Source organism: Coptis chinensis, chromosome 4, assembly GCF_015680905.1.
Source record: "Coptis chinensis isolate HL-2020 chromosome 4, ASM1568090v1, whole genome shotgun sequence".
Lineage (NCBI taxonomy): Eukaryota > Viridiplantae > Streptophyta > Magnoliopsida > Ranunculales > Ranunculaceae > Coptis > Coptis chinensis.
In genome coordinates this window covers 28,728,213-28,733,620 of record NC_141459.1, presented here as the reverse complement: position 1 = coordinate 28,733,620, position 5,408 = coordinate 28,728,213, and the positions used below count along the sequence as shown (strand labels likewise).

General features: G+C 33.7%; 2 long non-coding RNA genes across 2 annotated transcripts; both read left to right on the top strand.

Moving 5' to 3' along the window:
• Positions 1 to 277: 277 nt before the first annotated feature.
• On the top strand, positions 278 to 1,186 carry LOC147503048 (uncharacterized). Its single transcript, XR_015220110.1, has 4 exons — positions 278 to 402; positions 534 to 624; positions 742 to 807; positions 1,108 to 1,186. It is a non-coding gene; the product is annotated as an uncharacterized LOC147503048 (long non-coding RNA).
• Positions 1,187 to 1,531: 345 nt separating this feature from the next.
• On the top strand, positions 1,532 to 2,048 carry LOC147503047 (uncharacterized). Its single transcript, XR_015220109.1, has 2 exons — positions 1,532 to 1,623; positions 1,866 to 2,048. It is a non-coding gene; the product is annotated as an uncharacterized LOC147503047 (long non-coding RNA).
• Positions 2,049 to 5,408: the final 3,360 nt, after the last annotated feature.

Genomic DNA, 5,408 nt, shown 5'->3' with positions numbered 1-5,408 from the left:
CAAGGCTGCCCTTTGAAGCAGGTGCTTCCTTGGCACCTGGTGATGCACGGTTCTCCAATTTAATCAAGGAATGTGATCAACGATTGCAGGTACTTATAGAATGGAATCTCATTTATCTACCCTTCTACCTAAATAGTGGTGAAGAATCTAATTGTCCAGCATATGAGTATAATTAGTATGTTTCATTTTTACATGTACACTTTATCGATTTTTTAAGATTAATTTGCAATTTATGATTAATCATAGGAACTTGGTGATCTGACAAAGCAACCAGTGGGCAATGTGGCACCAGTTGCTGCATCTCCTTCAGTATCAGCCAATTCTGCTGATGGAAAAGTCATGAAAAAACAGTACTTTGTCCCATTAGGCGACAGTCACAACTCCTGCTAAACCAAAATTTAGGTACTTAATAGTCCCATTTTACCGTAATCATTGTCCTTGTGCAGTTTTATCTATAGGCTATATAATATAGAGAACTTTTTATGGTTCTGGACTTATTTGAAAATTTTGATCTTAATGATATGGTTATGCAGGCATGATTTTACTAGAAGCCAGAGGAAGTAGTTGTGACTATTTGCGAAGGGTGTACCAGAAAAATATGTGGTTGTCGACTTCGGTGAGATTGTACGTTTTCATTCAAAAACTATGTTTTGTGCATGTATATCATGCTCATTCGTTTGTTAGGTCATCCCTATTTCAAGGAAAAGATCTTAAAATAATTCCACCTCCTTTGTAATGCAGCTAAGTGTTACAATTGATATCCCTGGTGAAGATGTGTACCATTTTCAGCCACGCTTATTTGGAAAGGTATCTCTTTGTTTGCCGATTTAGTGTCAACTCTTTTTGTTGCTGTCTTGTAACATAGGAAGTGATTGCCTTGATATGGATTTAAGTTGACTTGGGCAACTTTTGTTAATTATTCAGACGGGATTTAAGTGGGAAAATTGCACACTATAGTGTCCCATACGAACTATTTATTTTGAGAGCCCATCTGCTTTCCCTGAGGTCAATTCATTCACTCACGAAACAGCTACAAAGTAAGAAAGCTTTTTGTTGCTTTTGATTTGTGTAATTTAATACTACTTTTTTTTTTTGTCTTTATGTCAGAGTATATAAAATAAATGGCTCTTTACTACTCAAGGACGCATGAGGAATTACATTACTTATGCCACCACTCTCCTCCAGGTCTGATTTTAATGTTTTATTAGACTATATAATAATTAATAAGTTTCTAATCCAGTATAGCTACATTTTTAATCTTATTACCATGACTGGAATATGAACATGTATGATAGAAATTGATGGGTTAAAGCTTACTGTGCTTCTATATTTCTTGGGATAAAGGGTCTAACGAGATTGTTCTTAAAGCTATGGGAGAGCTATCAACAAGAATGTCATGATTCTTTGAACTATTTAAGGTACTAATGAACTTTTTTTTTTCTCACTAGTCACAAATATTATCTAAGATGAATTTCCTTTTTCCAAAGAAGGATTGCTAGTCTCCATTAGAACACATCTATTGGATCAACCCGATATTATCGACATGTGGGAGCCTTTGGAAGAAGGCCAAAAGAATTACTTCCCAATCTGATGAGTCATGCTCACCTCAAGCTCCTCGTCAAGGTAAAAACTTAAACCTCACTCTCTATTTTCTCTATTTTCAACTCGTCAAGTTACTATAAGGTTTTCTTTTTATGCACCGATTTTATGTAATTATTATTTATGTCGTCGAGATATGGGTGTAGACAACAAATGCTCTATCTTTTTTTTTTTTTTGGGTCAAGTATTTAATTAATTGCATGAATTTAATTAGTATGATTGTTTTTCTGAGTTCATTATTTGTTTTGTGATTTTTTTGGAATTAGATAGACTTTGTGGAGCGGCACTAGGATTTATATTGAGTGAAGCCATCGTCACTGATGCTTGTTATTGCATTTTTGAAGATTCGGGATTGCTTGAAAATCGTATAGAAATTTGTAATATTTTTTGAAGTTATATATATGGTTCAATGAATATAATATTTTTTTTCAGGCGTTTGCTTGTGTTTATTTTACTTGTCAAATGGTATGAAAAATTAGTAATTTTATTTGTTTCTATATGAAACCAAGTGCAGGTTCAGGGCAGGAAAAAAATTATATTTTACCATATCAATACATTAGTAACGGTTGTAAACCATTGTAAAGCAAAAAATAAATATTAAAGCATCTATCAATAATCGTTATAGATCAAACTACGCAATGTTTTTTAATCGTTAGTAATTGTCACTCTGCAACGGTTAATAACCGTTGGAAAATTTAGTTTGCAACGCTTTTTAACTTTTTCCCATTTTGTGGCCATTTTCAAGTTCTTGATATACGAAGTTTGACATGGTCCAAGAGGTTAAGGTGGGGACTGTCTTCAAAATTGTCATCTCCAGTATTTGTTCCCTGTGCTGAGCATCCCTTGCTTCGTATTCTTTAGGACAGTGGTGCATCTTTTTCACTGTATTTTGATATACTTTAATTTCTTCTTATCCTATTATCAGTTGTTGAATACTATTTTTATGTAGATTCTATAGGAAACTAAGCTTCTTTCTATTGTTGAACATACGAAAGATCCTATCGAGGTCATATTATGTTAAATTTGCAACTTTTTTGTTTTTGTTTTCCAAGTTTGGTATAGCTTTCTTCACAAACTTTTTTTTTAATGTTCTTTCTCATGCCACTGAAGGAATTTAATATCCAGACTTGCACTTGGTGTTCGTGCCTTGAAGAATCATAGAAAAGTATCGCTATTTGATGTGCATCCTTCTTAACGGAACAATCAATATGATGCATCTTTATCTTCTTAAACTACAACGAGAAAAGAAAAAAGAAGAGATTTTTTTTTAGTACCAGTGCTCGACACCTTCCCCACTTCTTCTTGACTAGGGCAGGAATATGTTTAATTGTTCCACTTAGAATTGGAACATTTTGTTCATCTTCAGTCGTTTTCAACCCCCTAATAGGTTGTCTACTCAAATCTAAGGGGCTATTTGTTTTTTTGGGTTAAGTTATAAGAGGGTCTTATAAGATGGTCTTATAAAGTGGTTTGTTTTTCATTTTAAGTTCCTCTTATAAGCATTTGTAAAAATAGAAAAAACAAATATATGACATCCTATAGATGGTTATTTGACAAATATAATCCTGCTTTATACCACATTTAACTTGAATAAATTAATTTGAAACAAGCGTATAGTTAGATTTTCAGTTTCAAATCAATTTTGATAATAAGAATATCAATTTTAGAAAACTATTTTAATTGGCGATGGTGGTGGTAGTGGTCTTAATAGCACGGTGGTGGTGGTAGTGGAGGTGATGATATTGGTCTTAATAGCACGGTGGTGGTGGTGGTGGTAGTGGAAGTGGTTGATGTTTTAATAGCACGGTGGTGGTGGTGTACGGTGATAGTCTTAATAGTACGGTGGTAGTGGTGGTGGTGGTGGCAGTAGAGGTGATGATATTGGTCTTAATAGCACGGTGGTAGTGGAAGTGGTGGTGGCGGTAGTGGAAGTGGTGGTGGTCTTAATAGCACGGTGGTGGTGGTAGTGATAGTCTTAATAGTACGGTGGTAGTGGTGGTGGAGGTGATGATGGTGGTGGTAGTGGCGGCAGTGGTGGTGGTGGTGGCTAGGACAATGGAGTTATTTGGAAAAGAAGATAATGAAAATGGAAGAAGAGAGAAATAAGACTAGGGGTATATGGACGGGGTGTTTGAGTCATTTTTCAAGTTATAAGACTTATAGAATTGAAGTAGATCCATTTTTTTGTACTTATAGAATTGGCCTCTTATAAGACATTTCTAGTAGAATGCCTCTTATAAGAGGTAAAAACAAACCAAAAAATGTCCAAAATCACTAGGCCACATCTCGATAAGAGGTTATAAGACCTCAAGGTCTTATAAGAGGCAAAACAAATGGCCCCTAAGAGTATAAGGTTGCATTGTGCAAGAGTAAATAATTGATTGTGTGAGTAAATGATTGATGTACCAGAGTCTTTAAAATGGTTTGTGGCAGATAATTGTATATATGCGTATATTATGACAATTTTTGTTTCTTTTTTTGACATCAATGATATGTGACATATTTATTGTCATATTGTTAAGTATGATAAAAACAATAACATATTAGGCAGTTATTATAACGGTTGGAAAGACATATCTTTCTTATGACAATTGGAATGACATAGTACGACTTGTTTCAATGCCACATCAAGTTTGGTCTCATATGACTCTAAATTGTTTGTAATGAAAATATCCACAATGTCGTATGAAATTCTCAATGTCATATTGGCACTTTACTTCTAAAGGTTTCTAAAGTAACATACGTACCCTTTTCTCCAGCACTAAGTCTAATTTAAATATCATTTGGAATGACATATACATATATTACACCATTTGTAATGATATTAGAACTAATATATCATTTGGAATGACATGTATATATATTACTCCATTCGTAATGACATAAAAACCAATATGCTATTTGGAATGATATGGACATATACTACGCAGTTGTAATGACATAAGTACTCATATATCATTTGGAATGACATAGACCTATATTACGTCAATTGTAATAACATAAGAGCATCTCTAGGTGGTAGATGGTGGAGACAAATCCCCATAGTTTGTCTCCACCAATAAGAGTAGTCACTCACAAATCGTCCCCAACTCTAGGTGGTAGCAACCAAATTAAGTAAATAGTGGGACCCAATTTTATTTTAAAATTATTTTTTGTTAAAACTGGGCCCCAAGTTAGTTTTTAAATTATTTAATTAAAAATTAATTTGGCCAAAAAAGTGGCAATGGTTTGTATGTCATTCTCAATGTCATATTAGTGCTTTATTTCATAAAGTAACATATGTAGGCTTTTCTCCAGCACCAGTCTAATTTATATATTATTTAGAATGACATATACATATATTGTGTCATTTGTAATAACATTAGTACTAATATATCATTTGGAACACACACACACACATATATATATATATATATATATATATATATATATATATATATATATATATATATTATATATATAGTGCCACTGCCTAATATTGCCACTCTTATCTCACACTTCTCTCTCACGGCCCGATCCCACCTCAAGATCGATGATCTAATTCTCAAAACTCAAATTTCAAAATTTCAAATATTTCAAAATATTTCAAAAGAAAACGCGAAATTGGAGAAGAACTCTCTCTCTCTCTCTCTTCTTCTTCTTCCACTCCGCCAACCAAGCCATTTTAGGTAGGCGACCAAAAAAATAGCCAAATTTGAGCCGTTGGATCACAAAAAAATCAAAGCGCCCATATCTCTAAACCGAAAAATCAAATTCTGAAGGGTTTCCTATTCCTCTCTCCAATCTCTCATGGGTTCCTCTTCTCATCG